Source organism: Meriones unguiculatus (genome assembly GCF_030254825.1).
Source record: "Meriones unguiculatus strain TT.TT164.6M chromosome 13 unlocalized genomic scaffold, Bangor_MerUng_6.1 Chr13_unordered_Scaffold_28, whole genome shotgun sequence".
Classification (NCBI taxonomy): Eukaryota; Metazoa; Chordata; class Mammalia; order Rodentia; family Muridae; genus Meriones; species Meriones unguiculatus.
Genome location: NW_026843644.1, coordinates 7,980,150 through 8,006,334, shown reverse-complemented (window position 1 = coordinate 8,006,334; position 26,185 = coordinate 7,980,150). Strand labels below are relative to the sequence as shown.

Sequence of the window (26,185 nt, the reverse complement as noted above, 5' to 3'; positions counted from 1 at the left end):
ACAACCAATACAAGGTCGTACACAGCCTCATCCCGGGCGGGGTGCACCGATCTCCCCCAGGAAGCACGCAGGCCTGGAGGGAGCAGAGGACTGTGCGTCTTCTCGTCCCGCCATCCCCCTGCCTGCAGTTCTGGCCCATGCACGAGCCGCTCAGGGACTCCAGGCAGACGGATGGAAGGCGAGGAGCGGACAGAGGAGGTAAGCGGGGAACCCCCAAATCCCTCCTTCTCCCCTTCCTCCCCGCCCCCACCCCATGTGTGAGCAGGACTATGAGTACATTGCTGACCTGGGTAAACCGTTCCGGGTAGCAGCTTATCTCTGGCGGAAGTCCCGCCCCTTATGGCTTCGCTTCCAGATCCGCCCCGCAGAAAGCAGAGACTTCCGGGCTCGGAGGCACCGAGGTCGCCCTAGCATCTCCCTGGCCCATAGGGCTGTAAACACAAACCCTCTACTCACAGACAGACCTTTATCTCTTCGTTTCTCACTTCTGAGCTCTTGCTGGTCACGGAAGTCCCAACAGTCCCAAGATGCTTCGCGGCAGCGACGCACCGGCCTGAGAACTACAAACGTGGCTTCTGAGCAAGGACTTCTGGGATTGTATCAGCGAACTATAAAAATGGCGTCCCGTTGGCGCGATGCATCCTGGGATTGCCCGTAGTCACGAGCGTGGGTCCCTCCCTTTCCGCTGCCTGGACCGTGGCCCCTGAGTCGCCTACAAATCCCAGAATGCCATGCGTGCTGTTTCCATCATCATAAACGCTGGGAGGCGGAGAGGCCACTTAATCCTCCAGGGCCCATGGAGAGATCCAAGACAGGCGCCGCCTCTCTCTCTTTCTGTCCAGGGTCGGCTTGGGTTGATGACGCACTTCCGGCCTCGTTTGTTTTTCTCCGGTTGGCGTGCTGGCCGGGGTCGTGAGCTGTCTTGGCCGTGTTTTGGGGGAGACGGTGGCCGCGCTCCCCGCTTTCCGGGAATCTCATCGGTGTCTCGGGGCCCCGGAGGCTGCGATGGCGGCGGCCTGCGCGGTCGTGCTGGCGATGAATGCAGAAGCGGAGGAGGAAGAGAAGGATCCCGGGGACTGCCCGGACCCTGAATCCTCTCAGAGACGCGTCCCGCGGCTGCGCTCCGGGGACGTGTCCGGCCCGGAGGAAGCGCTGAGCCGCCTGAGGGAGCTGTGCCGCCATTGGCTGCGGCCCGAGCGGCGCTCCGAGGAGCAGATGCTTGAGCTGCTGGTCCTCGAGCAGTTCCTCAGCCTCCTCGCGCGCCGGCTGTGGGACCCCGTGCACCACCGGCGTCCCGAGAGCGGGGAGGAGGCGGCGGCCTGGCCGCGCGCCCTGAACCTGGCCTCCCCGCAGGTGAGGACCCCCCAAACCCCGAGACCGCAGGCGAATGAGTCTTCCCACCGCTGTGTCAAGAGCTCCGAGAGGGAAGGGCGCACTTTGGGGTGTCAGGGTTGAACAAGATCCACAGTCTAGGCCCAGGAAGGTGCAGCAGGGTTGTAGCTGGTCCCCTTGTTTCCCGATTAGCAGTGAGGAGGAGGTGGACACTGGCGCTCCCCTTGTCTCCCTTCCGCACATTCAGCCCAGTCAAAGCTGTCTGGAGATGCTGGCTAGCTCAAGCTAGCCCCGAAGTCGCGTTTCAGGGGTCCCTGAGTCCAGTCGAGGTGACGTGGGTCGCTTTGTTACCCTGCTACTCGGCTCACCAGCTCCTTGCTCTCAGCAGAGAAAGCGAGCACTAACTGAGGTCTTGCACACCTCCAGGGCACCCCGACTTTCAAGGCCAAGGCTGGATCACCGACCCGGGGAGAGTGGCAGCAGCTGGCCGCGGCCCCCCAGAATGGCTTGTGCAAAGAGAGCACTGAGGACTATGGGAGCTCGGCCTTGCCCGGTGAGGCTCCTCTCTGATGCCCTATGGTCCACATGGCTCTAGTGAGCCAGGGTCTCCTCCCGGATGCTGTGATGAAGCATCCTTCCCAGAATGCCCCAGTTCCTGTCCTCCTGCCTCTGGAACTCCTCTTCTTCCAAGAATCCCCCAGTTCCCACCCCCCCACACACACCTCCCTCTCCACAAGCGCCCAGGGGAATAGTTCTTAGAGATTGACATCTCCCCCCCACCCACCCAACCCAACCGAGACCACGGGTCCTGACACTGACATTGGAGTCCCGGGCTGGGCCCGTTCTCTCTCTGCTCACATTCTCCCATTTCAGGCCTGGAGAACCAAGCTGCCTGGAACCCCATCCTGATCCCAAAGCAGGAGAAGGACTGCAAGAAGGAGGTCAAGCCTGCGCAGGCCTGGTACAAGGTGTGCCCCCAAGGACGGAACAGGGAAGAGAAACTACCTAAAGATGCTGTCCTGCCACCGCCACACCCCCAGGGTTCTCCAGGAAAGCCAAGGTGCACAGCTACCATGCACGTCCCCTGTGGGGTCAACGAGGAAGAGCTTTGGAGAAGTGGAGAGCCGGGGTGCACAGCCATCTCACAGGTCCCCTGTGGGGCCAAGGAGGAGGGGCTTTGGAGAAGTGACAACTTTGAGGAGGTTGTCACCGCCCTTGCCCTTGCTCAGGATCAACTTTACCACTTTTGTGAAGTAGTCCCCACTGGAGAACGAGTTTGCTGTGGGGAGTGGAGTCCAGCTCATCTCCTCCGTCTGCTACTTTGAGTCTGAAAAGGACTGGTGAGCCATGCTAATCTCACTTCCCTTCCTTCCTCCTTCATCTCTTCCTCTCCATCCTTTTCTTCCCAGCCCCCAACTCTTCTTAATTCATGTAGGAAGCATTTCCTCCTGACTGTCTTGGAGCAGTTGACTGTATGTGTTCGCTGAGAGGTCATAGGTGGACTGGACCTTACTGTGGTCAGACATGTAGTCCCTGAACGTGAGCTGTATGTCAGCCCCTCGGGCCAGTGTGGTGCACAGGCCTGTGATTCTAGCTTTATTTTGAGACCAGTGTGGGGTTCACAGGAAGTCGGAGGCAGCCTGAACTCTGTGTAGGAAGCTCTTCCCTGACAGAGAGCAAGCCAGCCTTCAGCAGGAGCAGCTGTGCACTGTAGGGAGCCCATGAAACTACTCCATAAATGTAGCTAACATTGTCTGTGGATTTCAGAATTGAAATGGTTTTTATAAACATATAGATCAGTTTTATTTGGAGGGGGTTTATGGGGCGGCTTGGAAAATGCCGCTGTTTTTATCTGTGAAGACAGTGTAAACTAGGTTTTTTTCCTTCCTCAGGTGGGTGAGCAAGCACATTAAGAAGCCCATTCCACAGTCCTCAGCTTGGGCTGGCACCCCAACAACATTTTGCTGGCTGCAGCATCATGTGACTTCAAATCCAGGTGAGGATAAATGGGCACTGCCTGTTGCTCAGCACTGACAAGGTACCCTTTGGGCTCCTTTATTTGCAAAGTACAGTACCATGTGAGCAGCTTGGTGATAAAGAGAGCTTCTTTGTCTAGCAAAGGAGCTGGGGCTGGGATGTGGCTCAGCAGCTAGAGAACTTGCTGAGCTGGTTACCTTCCCCCAGCACTGCAGAAACCCGGTAGGTGCTGCACGCCTGTAAACCCAGCACTGCAGCAGCTGTGCTGGTGGCTGGGTGCACAGCGTTAGCTGCTCGGCCAGCGGGAGCCGCCTGGCCTGGGTTAGCCACAACAGCACAGTGTCTGTGGCCAACACCTCCAAGAGTGTTCAGTGAGTCCTCGCCTGGCTGGGGGGAGGGCTGGGGGGTACAGTTAGCGATCTATACATGCTGGCCCTACACGGCAGCGAGGGGAAGGGTGGACAGCTACCGATCTGGACACGCTCTCCTTGGCAGCTGGGGGAAGTATATGCAGCTGGCCACAGTCACTCTCGACACAGTAACCTAGAGCACTGTAGCTAGGGGGAGTGTATACAGCTCCCAGGATAGAGCAGCTGGGTCTCATTGGGGGTCAGTAACCCACACCTGCCCTTCAAGAAGCACCTGTAGACAGCAGGCCTGGTCCCAGCCACCCTCATGAAGATGATGGCTGGGAGCTGGGAAGATGGCACCACAGATGCCTGAATGTCTCTCACATCTGTGGTCCCCACCAGCCCCCAGGGAGATGGGAAGTGTGGTGGCGCAGGAGGCTCAGAAGTTCAAGACCAGCCCGGTCTTTGTCCCAGGAAACCAGAGCTGAAGTTGCTGCCACCACCCGGCACATGCACGCCCTCAGCTCCTTCCCCTGACACCACCCCAAACAGGACAGGGGCCATCTTTCTCCTGCCTTCGTGCCACCCCAGGTCTTCGGGAAGAGTCTGAATGGTGCTTTGTCACCAGACTGTGGTGAAGGTGGCTCGGTGGCAAGGGAAGAAGCCTGGAGTCGAGTCCGCTTTCAGGCGGCTTGGCACTTGCCCCCCCTCCCCCACCCCCTTCCCCCCCCCCCCCCCCGTGGGCAGCCTAGGAATGTGCCTGGGTTATGGCCTCCTCCTGGCCACCCTGTGAGGATGCAGTGGCGTGGACAGTTCGGACGTCGTCCTCCCCGTGCTGACTCTACTAGTTCTCTTGTGAAAGGGTCACCACGGCAGAACTGTGCTCTGCGACAGCTTTGCTGGTGTCAAGCTTTTATTTTGTTTTTTGGTTGTTTGCATTTTGTTTTGTTTGTTAAATTAAATTTCTGTTTTTTGTATTAATTATAGTTTATTTGTAGCCCAGCTGTAGCTCCCTCCCTCCCCCTGTCATTCCTCCCATCATCTCTCCCTCCCTGTCATCCCTCCCTTTCTCCCCACCAACCCTCCTTCTTTCCTGCATCATCCCTCCTTCCCTCCGCACATCTCTCCCTCCCTCCATATCATCCCTTCCTCCCTCCTCATCATCCCTGCCATCCTCCCTTCCTGTCATCCCTCCCTCCATATCATCCCTTCCTCCCTCCTCATCATCCCTGCCACCCTCCCTTTCTGTCATCCCTCCCTCCCCATCATCCCTTCCTCCCTCCTCTCCTCCCTGCTCCTCCCCCAGTCTACTGCTAGGGGAAGTCCCCCCCTTCCATATAACCCTAGTCTATCAGGTCTCATCAGGACTGGCTATAATGTCCTCCTCTGTGGCCTGGCAAGACTGCTCCTCTCTCGGGTGGTGGTGGGGGAAGTCAAAGAGCCGACCTCGTAGGTCATGTCAGAGATCTTGGTGTCAAGCTTTCACCCTTTCACATGAATACACTCTTACAAGCCAGGCACAGAGGCGCAGGCCCACAGTCCCATCATCCAGGGAGCCGAGGCAAAGGGATCATGCGTTCGAGGCCATTCTGGTCTGCAGGGTAGGACCCTCATGTGAAGGTGGCACTGCCCGAGTTTGGTCCTCAGTGTGCACTTCACAAAGGAGGAGAACCATGTGTGATGCGTGTTTCCCCTGTGCAGTGTGTCGACTCTGAAGACAGAATTTCTACCACTGCTCAGTTTGTCCTCAGAGAAGAGCATCGTGGCCGAGGTGAGTGTGTGCCCCTCCTGGGATGCCTCCTGTGCTGGGCCCAGGACTTGCCTCACACACCCTCCCCCGCATACACTTTCCCACAGTGGGCACCCTAGCTGGGTGCCACCTGCCTGTGCCAGTCCCGGGATGTGCCCCTCGCACCCTCCCCTGTACACAGTTCCCCGCACACAGTGTACCTACTTGCATGGTGCCACTTGGCTGTGGCAGTCAAACAAGGTGCATGTGCTGCCCAGAGCCCACACAGAGAAGGGAGAGAACAGATTCTCACAGTCGTCCGCTGACCTGTGTACCAAACACACAGCATAATGAACTAATAACAACCTGAAATGATAGTGAGTGTGTAAAGGCCCTTCTCACGGGCTGTGCTGTTGCCTCAACGCTCGAGTCCAGCCAAGCTGGCATCTGAGGAGGAGGAGGAGGCTGTCTCTGAAAGCTCTGCAGGGTGAAGTTGGCTCACCCTGGTGTCCCTTGTCTGCCCAGCTCTGCAGGCATCTTGGGGTGAAGGCTCTATAAGAAGTCTCCCTATTTGTTTGTTTCCTTTGGGGTTGTGGATTGGGATGGAACCTGGAACTCCTGAAGGCCGATTTCAAAACCCAGGAAGGCTCTGGCCGCCCAAGCAGGCTGCTCTCAGAGGCCTTGTTGAGGACTGGTTGGCTTCAGCCATGCTCCGGTCACTTTTGAGCTTGGAAGGAGAAAGTAGTTCTTTGTGTCCGCATCTGCTGAGCCCTGTTCTGTCCCTACCAGCCCCATGCTGAGGCTGTGGCCTTTCCTCCTTCCCTCCCTGTCTTCCTCCCTGCTGCCTTCCCCTCCCTCTCCTTCCCCCTTCCTCACTCTCCTCTCTCCTGTATCCCTCTCCCTCCCCTTTTCCTTACTTCTCCATTCCCTTTCTCTCTCCCTCTACCTTCATCTCCTTCCCCCTCCTTTTCCCTCCTCTCTCTCTCCCTTTCTCTCACTCTCCCTTCCTCTCTCTGCCTCTCTCCTTTCTCCCTTTCTCTCTGTCCCTCTCTTTTCTCCCGTTCTCTCCCTCTCTCTTATTCCTCTCTCCCTCTCTCCCGTTCTCTCTCCCTTCCTCTCTCTCTCCGTCTCTTTCCCTCCCTATCTCTCTCTCTCCCTCCTTTTCACTCTCCTTCTCCTCTGACACCAGATGGCTGTGAACCACCATGTGAGTCCTGGGACTCTTTCAAGACCTCTGGAAGAGTAGCCAGCACTCTCAACCGCTGAGCCATCCCTGTAGCCCCCTGACCTTGAACTTGTAACCTTCCTGCCTCCACCTTCAGATGGGTAGGGCTCTATGCAAACACCAGTACCCAGTGTATGGCTCTGGGGACCTGGCCAAGGCCTGATGTAGTCTTGGGCTTACCTGCTGGACCACATCCCGGGTGAGTGATGAGCCCTCCCACTCTAGGACAGGGTCTCATCATGTAGCCCTGAGGGATCTGGAGCCTAGTGCACCCCCAGCTATCCGTCGGTGTGGGGCTTGGGGGAATGGCCTCACTCCCTCCACATACATCATGGTCTCACTCTTCTTTTAGCCATGTGTCAATTTACAAGGTAGACCAGCAAGACTGTCGAAAATTCTGCACCACTGGCATCGACGGGGCCATGAAGATCTGGGATTTCAAGATATGTCTCTCCAGTGGTGGTCGGCAGTGCTGGGGTGCAGACCGGGCCATGCACGCACTATCCACTGAGCCACCCTGCCGCAGTGTCTGCTGAAGAGCTGGCATTGGAGTCCCTAAGGGGAGCACAGCCCCCAGCAGGTGGGTGGACGTTGGCTCCGAGCCACCCTCATCCTCAGGAAAGGTTGGTGCCGTGTTGAAGCCAGCAGCCCACACAGCACAGCTGTGCACAGACACAATTTCACAGTTTACACAGTTGGCCTTGGACTCAGTCCTGGAATGGCCAGGCTTGGGAGGCTGAAGCAGAGGGATTACTCTGAGCTTGGTGCCAGCCTGAGCTAGATGATAGAACCTTACCCCCACACACACCAAAAAATAATGCAGTGAGCTGAGACGATAGAACATGCATGCACACACATGCACACATGCACATGCAACAAGTGTGATAATACAAAAAGTAGTATAGGGCCTGGAGTGATGGCTCAGCAGTTAAAGAGCACTCGCCTGGGCCTCAGGATTTGGTTCCAGTCACCCCCTTTGTCAGCTCACAACCAGGTCCATGGAATCTGATGCTCTTCCACCTTCCATAGACACCAGGCACACATGTGGTGTGTCAAAAAATACATACATACGTATATGCATATATACATGTGTACATACATGCGTACATGCATACATAAATTAGCTGGGTGGTGTAGCATGCCTGTGACCCCAGTACTCAGGGAGGCGGAGGAAGGGGCATCTCCGTGAGTTCAAGGCCAGCCTGGTCTACAGAGCAAGTCCAGAACAGCCAGGGCTGCGTAGAGAGACCCTGTCTCAAAAAAACAAAATGACATAAATAAATCCTGAAATAAAGGTCCAGACTTAGGGACACATGTCTTTAATTCCAGATGAGGATTGGTCTCCATGGAGTTGGAGGCAGCCTGGTATACAGAGTTCCAGGCCAGGCAGGGCCATGCAGTGAGGGGAAGAAGAAGTGGGAGGGAGGGAAGGAGGAAGGCTATGCAGATGGAGGTGATTGAGCTCTTGGGGAAGGAGATTCCATGCCCTGAGGCCGGGGAGTACAGCAGTGTGGCAGAGAGCCAAGGTCTCCAGGGCTGACAGAGCTCTGCTTTCTCCAGACCCTAGAGTCATCCATCCAGGGCCTCCGCAGCATGTGAGGAGGAGCCACCTGCACTAGGACCGGGGCTCCCTAAACGAAGTAACATGTCTTGGACATAGTAACATTCACTTAATAAAATACATACTTTAAATATTCAAACTGTATGAGCAGGGACAGCAGAGAAACCAGCAAAATAGCAGCTGGTCTATTATTGCAGTGAGTAATTTTATTATGGATGAGAGAGGAAAAATATTCAGAGGCACCTGGAAGAGTTTAGATGAGAGAGAAAAAGAAGTAGACTTGATATGACCAAGACTGTCTCAAAGAAAATAAAGAATATTAGGAGAAAAGTACAGGTAGCTTAGACAGAGACAAAGTATGCTTTCATCAATGCACAGGATGGACCTAGGTCCCCCTTCACTTATGTAGCGGATGTGCAGCTTGGTCAACATGTGGGTCCCCTAACAATTGGACTGAGAGCTTTCAGTGACTCTGTTATTTGCCCTTAGTTCCCTTTCCCCTAGCCGGGCTATCTTGCCTGTCCTTATTGAGAGAGCATGCTCTTAGTCCTGCCTCATGTGATATGTCAGGGTGGGTTGGTACACATAGTAAACCTCTCTGAAAAGAATGAGGTCATGGGAGAGGGAATAATAATGGTGGGACTGTGAGGAGAGAAGGGATGGGGGCCTGTGATGAAGATATGAAATTAATTAATTGGTGGAAAGAAAGGGTAATTTCTAGAATATTTAGAAAATTGTGATAGTGCAGAAAGAGATGAGGCTGTTTGGGAAGGCACCAGAATCTAGATGGGTGTTTTGAGGTGTATAAAGAGTACATTTACTCCCCCTTCAGGCAACCTGGAAGCCACCATGGGTGTTAATATCCTGATAGGAGCCACAGGTCAGTAGAGAGCAGTATGTTCCTTTTGTCACAGCAAGAAAAATGGTTATTTTGCTGGACAAGGACTATTTCACTAATTCTGGATGAATGCTGTTTTTGGTATGTGTGTTTATTTGTTTGTCTGTTTTTGTTTTTGTTTGTTTCTAATCCCCAGAATTCCTTTGATACTGCATGTTGAGCAGGTCCAGGACTGACATTTTTGGATAATTGCACTTCATGGGACCTAAGAAGTTTAAACTTGTTTTTTAAATTATTTAAATTAAATAGTGTAATCAGGAGAGCCTGATTAAACTATTCCCACCTATTATGTCCTTTTAAAAAGTAATGGGTTTAGTTATCACATGCCACTTTAGAGATTTCCTTATGATGTGTTTTTATTTCCCATACTCAAATGTGTCATATTTTTAAAATCATAATTATTCGGCAGAATATCTTTAGGAAGAACCTAACAGTCTGGTAGAATTTTTCTATCTTAATGAAAACTGTATAATTACATGTATTAATGAAATTACACACTTTGCAGAAGTCAAAAATTATTACTATCATCAAATACAATCACCATAAACACAGGTAATTCTAATTTTGAATGATTTGTCCATGATTATATGTCCGAAGTATAATACATATTTTATTAATTAATGTACAGAGCATCTCCCATGTTTCAGTTACAATTCTTTGTGTATCTAGGATTAATATATAAAATTTACTATATACTAGTAAGCATGTGTACTCCTCTCCACTCTTCCAAGCTTTCTGACTTCTCCGTGCATGAAGCTTTCTGACCATGTCTCAGTAAAGCACATTCACCTTTAAAGTATTCTATGATTTTTGCATGTGTTAGACACCACAGTTCACAGTTTTAATGATTCTGCATGCTGCCTTTTTTCACCTGGGCCTTTAACAGGTTAAAAAATTAGGAACTGATAATCTTTGGAGATGAATATAAATTTCATGATATTTTTATATTACTGTCTTTTAAATATTATTATTATTTTCATTTATTTCAATTTATTCAAATTATATTGTGGCTGTGGCCCCCTCTCTCATCTCTTCCCAATCCCACCCTCCTTCCCTCTTCTCGCCTTACACCCCTACCCTAGTTCTCCCCTTTTATTTGAACCTATACAAGTATTCCTCCTATTTGACCCTGTATAAGTATTCCTCCTATTGTTACACTGATATCATTACAGTTATCTATCCTTCCATCTAACATCTATCCTCTATCGTCTATATCATATATCTATTACACACACATACACACATACACAGTTTTGAATATGTTATTTCTTCGAAACACATGGTTCAAATTTTTTTTTTTAAATCAATGTCTTAAAGTCAAAATTTGAAATGCATGTGTCCCTTTGTCAGTTATGGCTTGAGCCTTAGAATGTTGATATCACAGTGGTTTCTCCCCCTGACTACTACAGAATGTTTATACTTCAGTGGTTTGTCTACAAACTGCTGTAGCCATTTTGGTTAGTGCCAGGAAAGAAAAGGATAATTTTTTGCCCACTGAAAGGTTCTCTATTCCAGGCTCCAATGTAAAGGTATTTTAAAATGCTCATTATGATTTTCATGCTAGACTAACGGTTTCAGGAAGTGTTCTGTCTTGAGTTCTCTAGAACCTGTGACCTAATTCTTAACAGTTTTCTCATGAAAAGCTACTCCGTTAGCAATAATCAGTACCATTCCCCCAAAGAAACAAAGTTATCATGACAGAGAGGTATGCTTTGAGTTATTATACACGAGAATGATAGCTATGTATCTTCAAAACTATATGCCCAAGATATGAGAGATTATTTTCTCTTTCATCTAGTTGTATTACCCACTATGCCAACAAAGTTTTGTTGGAAACTGCTTAAATTTCAGCCCCAAATTCAACAACTTTCTGGTTTCAAACATATATTTCTCAATATGTGAACACTGATTCTGCTAGATAGGAATGACTTTCCAGACTTACTCATTTAATTTCAATTTTATTATGAAACTGCATTGGCAATATTTTATAAAATACCTTTACATTATTGCCAGATGCATTTGATGACAGCCTTGGCTGATGTCTCTCTTTGACTGTTCAATTCACAGGGATCTTTAATCCTTCCCAAGTAAAAACTATGGCGTGTCAGTACATATTCCTTGAATGAAATAAAATGACTTAGGCATGGTAATATTCACTTAATAAAATATATACTTTAAATATTCCAACTTTATGAACAGGAGCAGTATATAAACCAGTAAAATAGTAGCCACTCTGTTATTACAGGGAATAATTTTATTATGGGTCAGAGAGGAAAGATGTTCAGAGGTACCTGGAAGAGTTCAGAGCAAAGAAAAAAAGAAGCAGACGTGATATGACCAAGACTGTCTAGAAGAGAATGGAGAATATTAGGAGAAAAGTAGAGATAGCTTAGACAGAGACAAACTATGCTTTCATAAATGCACAGGCTGGACCTAGCTCCACCTACACATATGTAGCAGATGTGTATCTTGGTCAACATGTGGGTCCCCGAACAATTGGACTGAGGGCTGTCTCTGACTCTGTTGCTAGCCTTTTAGTTCCTTTTCCCCTAGCAGGGCTGTCTTGCCTGTCCTTAGTGAGAGAGGAAGCTCTTAATCCTACCTCATGTTATGTGTCAGGGTGGGTTGGTACACAGAGTGACCCTCTCTGAAGAGAAAGAGGGAATGAGGGAGGGGAGAATGATGTGGGATTGTGAGGAGAGAAGGGCCGGGGCCTGGAATGAAGATGTGAAATTTATAAATAAATTAATTAGTGTAAAAAAATCAGGATATTTCTAGACTATTTAGGAAATTAGGATAGTGCAGAAAGAGTTGAGGCTGTTTGGGAAAGTATAGGAATCTAGATGGGTGTTTTGAGATGTATAAAAAGTCCATTTACATCCCCTTCAAGGAACCTGGAGACCACCATGGGTGTTGATATCTTGATAGGAGTCACAGGTCAATAGAAAGCCATATGACCCTTTTGTCAGAGCAAGGAGAATGGCTAATTTGCTGGACTATTTCACTACTATTTTAAAAATAATGGGTTTAGTTACAGCATGCCACTATATAGATGTCCTTCTAATGTGTTTTTATTTCCCATACTCATGTATCACATTTTAAAAATCATTTATTCAGCAGAATATCTTTATGAAGAACTTTATAGTTTGGTAGAGTTTTTCTGTCTTAATTAGAAATGTATAATTACACATATTAATGAAATTACACACTTCAAGAAAGCAAAAATTATTCCTATCACCAAATACAATCATTTTAAACACAGGCATTCTAATTTTGAACGATTTGTCTGTGATTATTTTATGTCCAAGGTATACTACATTTCTTTATTAGGAAACTTACAGAGTATCTCCCTTGTTTCAGTCACAATTCTTTGTGTGTCTAGGATTAATATATAAAATTTACTATACACTAATAAGCATGTGCACTTCTCTCCAATCTTTAAAACGTTCTAACTTCTCTGTGCATGAAGCTTTCTGACTGTATCTTAGTAAAGCATATTCATCTTTGAAGTATGCTATGATTTTTGCATTTCTTAGACTCCAAGGTTCACAGTCTTAATGATTTTGCATGAAGCCTTTTTTCACATGGGCCTTTAGCAGGTCAAAAGAATTAGGAATTAATAATCTTTGGAGATGAATATAAATGTCATGATTTTTTATACATACTCTCTTTTTAATATTGCTGTTATTATTAACGTTTATTACAATTTATTCAAATTACATTGCGGTTATGGCCCCCTCCCTCATCTCCCAATCTCACCCTCCTCTCCTGCTATGCCCCTCCCCTAATGCACTGATAGGGAAGGTCCTCTTCCCCTTCTATTTGATCCTAGTCTATCATGATGTTTTATAAAGGTATTCCTCCTATTTTGGAACACATCTTACAGGTATCTATCCTGTCTAACATCAATCACCTATCGGTCATCTATACATATATCTTTTACACAAACATACACACATATATGGTTGTGAAAATGTTATTCCAAACACATATTGTTCAAGAATTGTTCAAAATCACTGTTTTATAAAGTCAACAGTTTGAAAGAAGTGAAATGCATGTGTCACTTTGTCAGTTATGGCCTGAGCCTTGGAATGTTGACATCACAGTGGTTTCTCCCTCTGACTACTACAGAATGTGTGCTCTTCAGTAGTTTGTCTACAAACTGCTGTAGCAGTTTTTGTTTGGTGCCATGAGAGAAAAGCTTAATTTGTGCCCAGTGAAAGATTCTCCATTCTAGGCTCCACTGTAAAGGTATTTTTAAATGACTATTATGGTTTTCATGGTACACTAATGGTTTCAAGAAGCATGTCTTGATTCATTCAGATTATGTAAACCCAGATTCATGAAAAAATACTCATACTACAATTTAGTACCATTCCCCAAAAGAAAGAAAAAAATACCTGAAGTATGCTCTGAGATATAAAGAAAAAAGGTGTTTGTATATTTGACCAAGTTATGAGTGAGGACTATTCTCTGTAGCATCTAATTTTGGTACTCATCCTGACTACAAGGATTTGTTTTAAATTTGCGTCAGATTTCAACCTTAAAATCTGAAAACTCTCTGGTTTTCAACAGACTTTTATTGTTTCTAACATATTTTGTGTTCTTTCAAACCTAAATCTCAATATTTTGATATAGATTCAGATTAGACAACTGTTTTCCAAACGTGCTCATTTACTTTCAATTCTGTTATCATAAAACTGAATTAGTACTACTTTTAACGTACCTTTACATTACATACCTTTCATTTATGTGCATATTGAAAACCATTGACTGCTGTCTTTCTTTGACACTTTCATTCATTTCATTAAGTGTTTTCTAACTCAAAGCTATGGGATCTCTGTATACATTCCTTGTTTTTAGCAGCGTAATAGTCACTTAAGTACAGATATATTTTAAATGTTCAATTATATGATCTGGATAACAGGAAAAAACACCAAATCTTAGATGATTACAGGGAAGACTTTTATTATGGATAAAAGATTAAAAATTTTCAGAGGATTCTAGAAAAGTTCATACGAGAGGGGAGAAAAACATATTTCATGTGACCAAACTGTCTAGGAGAAAAGAAACAATATTAAGACAGAAAGGTGGAGATAGCTCAGACAAGTAAAGAAACTGCCTTCATAAAGGGATAATTACACTAGAATATTTTGGGAGTTAGAAGAGTGCAGGAGGAGTTAGGCTTGTTTGGGAATGACAGGAATACAGGTGTGGGTTCTGAGATGTGTAAGAAGTACTTTTGTTTCCCCTTCACTTGACCTGCAGGCCAGCATTGGTGCTGATATCCTGATATCACAGGTCAATGGAGTGCCATATGTCCCTTTTGCCAGAGGCAAGGAAAATGACTTCTTTTGCTATTTAAGAACTGTATCACAAATTCTTTATGAATATTGTTTAGTATCAGTATTTTTTCCTGCATTCCAATGTTTCAGCCATTTGAAAGAAGAAGTATTGAGTAGAAAATCTTTATTAAGTACTTTACAGTTTGGTAGAGTTTTGCTATCTCATTTAATACTGTAAAATTATACATATTAAACTACACAGTTTACAGAAGGTACAGTTTACTATCAACAAAATTCAATCATTTAAAGAAATAGGCATTCTAATTTTAAATGATCTGTTCATGATTATCTTGTGTCTTGTATACTACATATTTGATCATGAGATTTACCGAGTATCTTCCAGGTTGTTTCAGTCACAATTCTACGTGTCTTTAGCCTTTACTATATACTAATAAGCAAGTATCCTCCTCTGTAGACATCAATGCTGTCTTGACTTTCTTGTGCATGAAGCTTTCTATCTCAGTAAAGCATATTCCCTTTGAAAACCTATGATTTTTACATCTGTTAGGCCCTAAGGTTCACAGGATTAATGACATCTCCATATTGCCTTTTTCAGGTGGAACTTTGATAGGTTAAAAGTATTAGGAATTAATAAATGGGGATAAATATACATTTCACCATGTTTTGCACCAAGTATTTTGCCTCTTATTGCACACATATTGCATTAGGGTGAACAATGATATCCATGTTGCTACTACAATGGCCAATTTTTAGGAGTCACCTACTTTGGCCTTCATTTAATGTTTGGCATCAATATGTCCTTTTTGTGAATTACTCTAGTATTTCTTTTTCTCTCCAATATGATGCTTTGCAATGTGCTTCCTGCTTTAATTTTTAAATCATGAATAATATTGGCAAACTTTATTAATAATGGATAGTCTTTATTACTCAAATTAAAAAATGATTTTAGTTGAAATACAATTACTTCACCCCCTTCCTCACTCTGGGCAAGTGGTTCTCACCTTTGGAGATGCTATATTTGATATCTTCCTATCAGAGACTTATATTAGAATTCATAACAGTAACAAAATTACAGTTATAAAGTAGCAATGAAATAATTTTATAATAATAAAGCATAATAACCATAAAATAATTTTATGGTTGTATCCTATGACATGAGTAACTGTATTAAAGTGTTAAACACTGATCTATATCCTACCAGCTACACTTCTTCAAACTTGAGTCTTCTCATGACTCTCAAGTTGATCACTTCTGGAAAAAAAAGCCTATTTCTCCAATCTCTTCCCAATACTTCTCTTCCTAAGTGTCCTCTTCCTATTTCATTTTAAATATGCTTATAGCTCAACAGAATCCTGCTTTGGGAATTGAGCCTGTGTTTTAAAACTGTGCACCCTTTGAAATTTAGTATGGATATCAGTCTTGTAATTATCCACTGAATACCTGTTCTGTTAGGTCGAGACCTGTCCTAGGAGAATCCATAAACTACATGGAAGCCTGTGAGGAGTTCACCACCAATGGAATGTACTGAACCTCGCTATGCCAAGGCTCCTGAGACAGAACAAGAAAAAAACATCTCTCCTTGTTTGATGATATTTTGGTTGTGTCTAATAACCTTTGAGTATGTCCCTCATGCCTGCCACTTTGATTAGGCTTTACTGTACAAAAATAAAATAGTTTTGATTTATGTATTGCTTTATAATTACTTCATTATTTCCCCATTTTATTTCTTATTACACATCTTCTCATGTTCCCTTACTTGGTCTCTTTTAAAATCATAGCTTCTTTTTTAATTAATTATTGTTACAGAAGTATATGTATATTAAGGTACATATATGTGTGTGGATATTCCTAACTATATAAATATAATCAGCTCATTCAGTATAATGTTAATTGTATATGTGTTTTCAGGACTGTCCATTTGATATTAGATAGCCAATTGGTCCGCTCTTCCTATGGGAGGGGTATTTCTCTTACTCTCAAAATTTCACAGTGGTACAGACTTTTGAAGTAGGGTTGAAGCTTAGTGGACTCTCTTCTGTACACATTTTCACTTTGTCATCACAAATGTTTTAGTCATATTATAAAAAATGAATTATTTAAAGTGTGATTCTGCTGTTTGAATTGAGGAAAGAATAGTAACAATCTTGAAAAGGAGAGAGATGTAGTAGCACATGTCAGCAATTACAGTTATTTTGAAGCTAACTTACAAGTATTGGAAGTTTGTGGACTACACTAAAATTTTTCTGACACTATTTAAAATATGAAAGGTAAAATAACTTACATTGTTTGCTCAAAGGGGATGATATATATAAGCCTCTGAAATTATAATTTCCAAATTAGTGTGAAGAGATGAGAACCAGACACTATTCCTGCACTCATCAGAGGAACTGCTAGAACCAAGTAGGTCCTGCTTGGTGATCCTGCAGATGCTAAGGACTGCTGTGTAAATATATATATATTTGCATTGTTACATATGAGCATGGAGGTGTTTTCTAGGACCACATCACATGTAATCTTGAGGAGCCATGATCATAGCCTTCATATTATTCTGAAAGGAATAAAATTGGTCCTGACCTCATCAAATACATATTTTAAGGGGCATTCTCATAAGTATATAAATAGATTTTAGGACAGACATCAATAAAACAGTCTTCTCAGTTTGGGGGTAAATTTTCCAGTCATTGAGTAATATTCCTGAAGATCCATTTCATAAATTATGAAAAAAATTATTAAAGGTGCAGAAGAGAGTTCTTCTATACATTATAGACAACCAAATGCATACATTTGTCTCTCAACTCTGAGAGAAAACTCAACCCTCAACATTTTTCTCTCACTGTAAGCTCCCACCCTAGAAAAGGGTGACTTAGTGTCTAAGCAGTGTAGGCCTAACCTAAGTGAATGGCCCAGCTGTATGTCCAATCTGTCCATCTTTCTCGTCAGTTCTCCTCAGCTCCACTTTAGTCCACAATTGGAAATTCTCATTTTATTTTGAGAAATAGTAATCAACTCATTTCAAATTAAAAAAAAAAAAAGATACTGATCATTTTCTATCAAATGTATTTGTGAAACAAGTGAATTTCACTTTCACTTTTGAGGATAATGAAAACTAAAATGTTTGATTTCTTAAAAGAAAAGCTGTTCATTTTTGGTTGAATTGGAACAGTAATTAAAACTGTTTTGAGATTATCATTTATATTATGAAAAGAGGATTATCAAGCTTATGAGATGGTTGTCATTTTTCCATTTTCATTGCAGATTATTTCTAATAAATATTAGAAGTTACAGGTTTCATTAAGCATTACTTCCCAGTTTTGGTTCATATATGCATACATATGTATGTATATATACATTCATACACATATATGCATTCAGAATGTCTTGAGGGTGGAAAGCAAATGCAAATATGAATATTTCATATATCTGAGGTGTGTGCATGTGTATCCTGAAGCATATGTTACATGATGTGCTTGTGTTTTCACTATAGCATATTATGTTAGATGGGTGGGAAATCTTCACGTTTTGGATTTTAGAAGTATTTACGTTTAGGATTTTTGAATCAGGGTTTATACTTGTCATCTGATTTCTCCTGAACCTGAGAGAGTCAGAGTCCTTATGTTTAGTTGTGTAGCCACATATTAGCTCACCAGTATCCAATGAAGAATTCCATATCCAGGTTTACATAACAAATGCCTCAGAAAATTCTCAGTCCGTCATAAAAATAATACAAAAGAATCACAAATGTGGGAAGAACTCTCAGGAGATAGAAAGGAGAGAGTGAGAAAAATTAATCAACATTGTATATGTGTGTGAAATTCTCAAAGAACCAACTTCATATAAAATTGTGAAGACAAACTCCCAGGTAATTGTTTTTCAAGAATGCTTTTGATAACATTAGAATGCTTGATAAGATGACATTTGTAATCAGTTGATGAGGTTACTGGAAAAAAGAATCCTCTTTGTGTTACTTGCACATCGTGGGTTCACTGAAGGAGCAACAGCAGTAAGCTGGCATGACTACTTAGTACAGGGTAAAGAACAATGGAATGTGAATATTATTATGTCAGACAGTATTTCTATAGTATTTATTTTGAAAAGGTTATCAAAGTTAATATAAAATTCTTAACTAGTTTTTTATATGGAAATAATGCAAAAAGGCTAGTATTTAGCTAAGTGGCAGGGGGGGGAGAAATATTGAAAGAGATAGCTTTCTAAAAATGCTGAGCCTTTAAAATCCATAGTATACCTATACTACAAAACACCAATCAGAAAAAGACCAGTCTACAGGTATTTGTGACCGTTTGTGTGTACCGAGTGACTTTTTTCAACACAGGCTTTGTTGAGGTCTGTGTACCATGGCATAAGCTATGCCTTGATCATAGAGGGGGATGAGTCCTCCTCTGCTTTGGGACAGGAAGAACTGGGTCTTACTACAAGAATTCCAACTACAATGAAAAGCAAATTAACCGATACTTGATTCTCTTTCTAGACAGAAGAAAGGTTTAAAATAAGGGTCCATTTCACTGAGTAACTTATGGATAGATGACTTTGTGGACATATTCAGGACAGAGAGCAGTTCTGCTTGCAAGTCCATTCACCTGTTTTGTCCCAAGGAACATCTTGTTGTCACTTTTCGGTAAGACAGCTTGGATCTATGTTCAGAAAAAATCTGGCTGTAGAAATTTTGTGTCAGAATAATGGTAACTCACATGGAAAATATAAATCTCTTCTCCAGAATATTTACTAAATAATTTATTAGTGTGATTGTATGTAGGCTGCCAACTCAAGTTTTCCACTTCTGTGATGACCGAGTGTGTCTATACTTTTCATCACACACATTTCTATATGTAAGTAGGTTTTTTAAGATTTTGATCTGTGATGTTCATCAGGACTCCACAAAATCCTTGGGGAGAAAATGAAGTGCATTGTGTTATATGAAGAACATGACAGGACCAGGCCTTACCTCATTCTTCACATTCCTCACTGCAAAATGACCTGGTATTTTCTGTGTTTTGAAAGCACATAAATTAATCTCTCCTCAGTGATATTGCATAGTATAATTGATTTTGAAAAAATACTTCCTATACCCTCAAGTTAATTTCCTAAAAGTTGTATTTGATTGTACAGATAAAAATAGTTACCCTTAGACTGCAAAAGGTCTTAAATGTCTGTGCAGCAGAATATCACTGGTGTCTATATTCAACAGGTGAGGACCAGTGTCATTAGAATATCACAGGAGACACAGTTGATTTGTGCACTACAGGTAAATTTCAAATTCATATTCTGATCTTTCAAGAGAAGATGTGATCACGGTATACTGAGAATATCTTGAATATGAAGTTTGGAATCACAAAGATTATGTAGTGTAAACTTGTTCTATGCAAGTGTATACCAGAATTCATATGTCTTTTCCACATTAAGATTTAAAGACAGGCAACCCCCTTCATTCCTCTGTCCATATGTCTAGTCTCATTACAGAGTTGACTCAACACAAGTGCTTGCAAGTTGTATAAACTTCTGGGTTCTGTGACTTTACTCTTAACCTGGAAAGCATTTCTGTAGACTTGAGGAAGAAGATCATCTTTGTGTTGTTCTCTCAATATTTTCTTGTCCTTTGGTAATATGTCTTGCCACAGACTGACCCAGTCAGGTCCCACAACCGCAGGAGAATCAGGGATTTGGATACTCAGGAAGGCACGGGTTCAGCGATGACAGACAGACACGACACCAAGAAGGTTTTGAATCTGCTGCGATTTACTGAAGTCAAGCTAACAATTTTATAGTGATTACATAAAGAAACACCCTGAAGTTGGCATACTTCCCTGAACATTTAGACTTTTACCAACAATACAAAGTTTACATTTTAACTCGAAAGTGTAACCAGGCATAAAGCAGTGCCCACAAGAAATCTTGGCCTAAAAGCTTTTAATCAAAGCAAACAAAGGACATAAAACCTCAAACTCATGGTTATTTATGCAGTTTCATTGTTACTAACCGGTGAAGGGGAAAGCCAGGGGCTGTTATGGTCCTCCGAGCCAAGTTGGCTAAAGATTTACGATCCTCCTTAGAGATAAGGCACCAAGGGGGACACACTCGAGCCAGTCTGTCCATAAAACTCATAGTATAACATAAAACCTTCTGACATCCTATGTTTACCCATCTTATTCCTGCTTCATCATAAACACCTGTGTATGGTAATGGTTCTGCAGTAGTTCTGTACTTTCCCATGGTATCTTTTCCTAGAGGAGGAGCCCACTATTTTCCCCTAATCTTGTAATGCTTCCTTCCATGGAATGACTGCAGTGGGAACACCCAGAGCATTTATCTTGACAGATCCTGATGAAATATTTTCCTTAGAAAGACCTAAAGCTCTTTCTCTTTCATTATCTATAATGTCTGGATGTTCCACAAGCAGTTACTGATACTGAATCTGATTCACTACTTCTAAAATTTTATTTTTCTTCCACTCTATTCTTGCTAAAGCTTTTAATTATCAGAAATGTGTTTCCTTGAATAGTTAATTGTGCTATTCCAAGAATCATAGAGAAACAACAAAAAGCTCATTAATTCAACCCCTCAACCGAGGAAGCGTAGGAATCTCGGAGTACGTCTTTTTGGCTTAGGTGGCCAGGGGCAAGCACTTTGCCAGAGACCTCCAGGGAGCTTATTCCCGAGGGAAACGTATCTCCCGTCTGGCAGCACAGCCATTGTCATGCTACACAGACAATACTGGAGTTGGTGTGGCAATATCTGAAGATTTTCTATGTTAAATTACGGTGTTTCTCCCATCTGGAATATGAGAGAATATGTCCCTAGAATATGTCTAGGGATATATGAAGTATTTACTGACATTATTCCCATTAAACTTTTATTTTTATGAAGGAGTGAAGTTTGAAAGTCAAATTGACAGTAGTGCACATTCTATTAAATATGCACCAGGCATTTTCAATAATGCATATAACCAAATTCCTTTGATGTTTCTGTCTATGTCACCTTTTAATTTGGTGATATTAGATGTATTATCTGTTTACACTTGCATATTGAGGGCCACAAGCATAATCCACCCTTCTGATAAGTGTGGTTTCAGGCAGAATATAAAGTGGGTGAGGAGTTAATAGTGGAAACATGAAAGGTGAGAGTCTCTTGTCAAGAATCAGTCACAGAGAATTTCAGAATAGATATGCAGCTCCATTTATGGATGTAGAACCATGGCAAAAGAGAAATAAAATGTATCTGAATGTTCCTGGCAACAAGGATCATAATTTTCAGAAATTTGAAATAATTCACATTTTAGCTTATGAATGTAAAGCAGTACCTGGCATAGGTCTATAAAATAGTAGAATTAAGAATAGTGGACTGAGTCTTTCAGTGGCCTTGTGTGGTAGGATTCTTTCCTGTTCCCTGTTTTCTCCCTCTTTCAATGTCTGTCCCATTTGCATTCATGAATGAGAATTGAGCATCTTACCCAGGGTCATCCTTCTTACTTAGCTTCTTTAGGTATACAGATTTTAGTATGTTTACCCTATATATTATGTCTAATATCCACTTACAAGTGAGTATATACTATGTGTATCTTTCTCCTTCTGGGATAACTTAGGATGATTTTTCCTAGTTCCTAGTATTTGCCTACAAATTTCATGATATCCTTGTTTTTATTGCTGAGTAGTATTCCATTGTGTAAATGTACCACAATTGCCATATCCCTCCATTAAGGGACATCTTGGTTCTTTGCAGATTCTGTCTATTATGAATAAAGCTGCTGTGAACATGGTTGAGCAAATTTCCTTGTATATTTGAGGATATTTTGGATATATGCCTAGGAGTTGTAAAGCTGGATCTTGCAAAGGAGATGCGGAGACTCATAGCCAAACTTTGGGCAAAGTGCATAGAACCTTATGTAAGAAGGGGGAGACAGAAAGACCTGGAGGGGACAGGAGCTCCACAAGGAGAGCAACAGAACCAAAAAATCTGGGCCCAGGCATCTTTTCTGAGACTGATTCTCCAAGGAAGGACCATGCATGCAGATAGTCTAGAACTGCTGCACAGATGTAGCCCATGGCATCTCAGTGTCCAAGTGGGTTCCCTAGTATGTAGAAGAGGAGCTGTCTCTGAGATGAACTCAGTGGCTGGCTCTTTGATCACCTCCCCCTGAGGGGTTGTGGGCAGCCTTATGAAGCCACAGAGGAAGACAATGCAGCCAGTCCTGATGAGACCTGATAAGCTAGAGTCAGATGGAAGGGCAGGAGTTGCTTCTCTATCAATAGACTCTGGGAGGTGCAGGGGAAGAGAAGAAGGAGGGAGGGCATGATTGGGAGGAAATAAGGGAGGAAATTACAACAAGTATACGAAGTGAATAAGTTATAAAGTAAATCAATTAAAAAAGATTGTAGAAAAGAATAGCGAAATGGGTAAGGGTTGTACTTTGGATAAAAAAGATGTTCATCAACAAAATAATGTTGATGGTGATAAGACCCATTGAATATATCCAATATAACTATTGTCTAACTCATTCGACATAATACTTTTCACTTCATGAAATCTTAGTTTGCCACTTTCATCTTAAACCATTTTATATTTGATTGTTACATGCTACAATTAAATACAGGTGGGCTCATTATTAATTAGCACCAAAGGAATTGTTCTTATGTTTCACACAGATAAAGCACTAGTTTTCTAGGAACTAATGTCTCTCATGCCAATTCTATAATTCATATCAGAAAATAATGAACAATTTTTATCGTAAAAGTTGTTTTCCCTGTTTAAGTGTGTGTTCTAACCAAAGGTCATATTCTTTATGTTTGCATTAGTGTGAATAATGAAATAATAATTCCTTTCTATGTGAACAAGACATTCCCAACCAGCATCACCACTATTGTTTAATTCCTATCATGTATGTTTTCCAGTGAAATAACAGATCTAACAGCAGCCAGTCGTGTGAAGAATGCCAGCTACACCTGCATGCTTACAGATGAAAATTGGCTTTATATTATTTTTAATAAGGAATAATATTAAATACCATAGAATTTTTCAATAGCCTAATTTTTTTTCACTTTTTAAATTATAGTTTCATGGACTAGAAAGAGCAGTGGTACTGTTTTCTCTAAAGGTATTTTACTCATTTTAATTCCTCATTGATAAAGGAATGGCAGTCTGCTGTATTTTTTTAAATGTGTTTCATAGACTGTTTTAAACTATGCTGTTGATTACATGTTTCCTAGCTACTGCTTTAAATTTTCTTGTTCAAATGCATATTTTGCTTAATTATGAGGAAGTTCTATATGCTATGCTCTTCATCATCTCCTCTTTCTATTGGAGGAAGCAGTCTTCTCCAGACTTATTTTAATTTCCACTCAGTAGATGTTACTCTCCCATGTATGCTCAAATCATCTGATGCTTTCTGCTTTGAAGTCAAGGAGGTTTCTGCCCTTCCCTCACAGACAAAAATTTTGAAGACTGGATGTGCTTGCTAGATCAATGTGCTATTATATGACCATGTCTTTCTTTCTGAAACATTTTGAATATTCTCAATTCTAATAATGCATAGTCCAGAAGTTGGGTTTAAAGCTAAGATAATATTGATAAAATATTGACAATGATTAGCTTGTAATACTCATCGATTCATTTTATTGTATTGTGTTTTTTTTTAATTGCATTTGAGCAGAGCCATGAATGATGCCAAGAAGGGAAACAGGAAACCTCTTCCATTGAAGATATTCATTGAGGACATCATAAGCTGTGCTAATATATGTGAATATAAAACCAAAAATGACATTCTGTGTTCATGACTAGGAGAGAGACAATTTGTAAAATAATGAAATATGGAGATATAAGAATCTGACCACCATGGACTAAAGCTCGACCTCAACAACAACAGAAACAACAAAAAGCCAACACACACATGGAAACTAAACAACTTACTACTCAATGACAGCTGGGTTAAGGAAGAAATAAAGAAAGAAATTAAAGACTTCCTAGAATTCAATGAAAAGGAAGGCACAACATACCCAAATTTATGGGACACACTGAAAGCAGTGCTCAGAGGAAAATTTATAGCACTAAGTGCCTGCAAGAAGAAATTCGTAACATCACATACAAACAACTTAATGGCCCAACTGAAAACCCTAGAACAAAAAGAAGCAGATACACCCAAAAGGAGCAGACGGCTGGAAATAATCAAACTAAGGGCTGAAATCAATCAACTAGAAACAAATAAAACTATCCAAAGAATCAATGAAACAAAAAGCTGGTTCTTTGAGAAAATCAACAAGATAGACAAACCCTTAGCCAAACTAACTAAAAAGCAGAGAGAAACTATCCAGATCAGCAAAATCAGAAATGAAAATGGGGACATAACCACAGACATTGAGGAAATCCAAACAATTATTAGGTCATACTACAAAAGCCTATATGCCACAAAATTTGAGAATCTAAATGAAATGGATAATTTTCTTGAAAGATTCCATCTACCAAAACTAAGTCAAAATCAGGTAGAAAGACTGAATAGCCCTATATCTCCCAAGGAAATCGAAGCAGTCATTAACAGTCTCCCCTCCAAAAAAAGCCCTGGACCAGATGGCTTCAGCGCAGAATTCTACAAGACCTTCAAAGAAGTGCTAACTCCAATTCTCCTCAAGCTATTCCACAAAATAGAAACAGAAGGAACACTACCAAACTCATTCTATGAAGCCACAGTCACCTTAATACCTAAACCACACAAAGACCCAACAAAAAAAGAGAACTTTAGGCCTATCTCTCTTATGAACATTGACGCAAAAATACTCAATAAAATACTTGCAAACCGAATCCAAGAACACATCAAAGATATCATCCACCATGACCAAGTAGGCTTCATCCCTGGCATGCAAGGGTGGTTCAACATACGGAAATCCATCAATGTAATCCACTACATAAACAAACTGAAGGAGAAAAACCACATGATCATCTCCTTAGACGCCGAAAAAGCATTTGACAAAGTCCAACACCCATTCATGTATAAAGTCTTGGAGAGATCAGGGATACAAGGCACATACCTAAACATAGTAAAGGCAATATATAGCAAGCCTATAGCTAACATCAAACTCAATGGAGAGAAACTTAAATCAATCCCACTGAAATCAGGGACAAGACAAGGCTGTCCATTGTCCCCATATCTCTTCAACATAGTACTTGAAGTCCTAGCCAGAGCAATAAGACAACTAAAGGAGATCAAGGGGATACAAATCGGAAAGGAAGAGGTCAAAGTGTCACTATTTGCAGATGATATGATAGTATACATGAGCGACCCCAAAAATTCAACCAGAGAACTCCTTCAGCTGATAAACACCTTCAGCAAAGTGGCAGGATACAAAATCAACTCAAAAAAATCAGAAGCCCTCCTATATACCAAAGACAAAAAGGCTGAGAAAGAAATTAGGGAAACAACACCCTTCACAATAGCCACTAATAACATAAAGTACCTTGGTGTGACTCTAACCAAGCAAGCGAAAGACCTGTTTGAGAAAAACTTCAAGTCTCTGAAGAAAGAAATTGAAGAAGATATCAGAAGATGGAAAGATCTCCCGTGCTCATGGATTGGTAGGATTAACATTGTGAAAATGGCCATCCTGCCAAAAGCAATCTACAGATTCAATGCAATTCCCATCAAAATACCATCTCAATTCTTTACAGACCTTGAAAAAAAGATTCTCAGCTTCATATGGAGAAACAAAAAAACCCAGAATCTCCAAAACGATCCTGTACAACAACAGATCATCTGGAGGTATCTCCATTCCTGATCTCAAGCTGTACTACAGGGCAACAGTAATAAAAAC

The 26,185-nt window shown here is 42.3% G+C and overlaps 1 long non-coding RNA gene and 2 pseudogenes across 1 annotated transcript; all 3 read left to right on the top strand.

The window, feature by feature from the left end:
* LOC132650727 (zinc finger protein 431-like) overlaps window positions 1–26,185 on the top strand; it is a 294,095-nt pseudogene that overhangs the window by 203,014 nt on the left and 64,896 nt on the right.
* LOC132650656 (actin-related protein 2/3 complex subunit 1A-like) lies at window positions 2,214–16,062 on the top strand (annotated as a pseudogene).
* On the top strand, window positions 18,606–24,407 carry LOC132650660 (uncharacterized). Its single transcript, XR_009588887.1, has 3 exons — window positions 18,606–19,011; window positions 23,440–23,481; window positions 24,037–24,407. It is a non-coding gene; the product is annotated as an uncharacterized LOC132650660 (long non-coding RNA).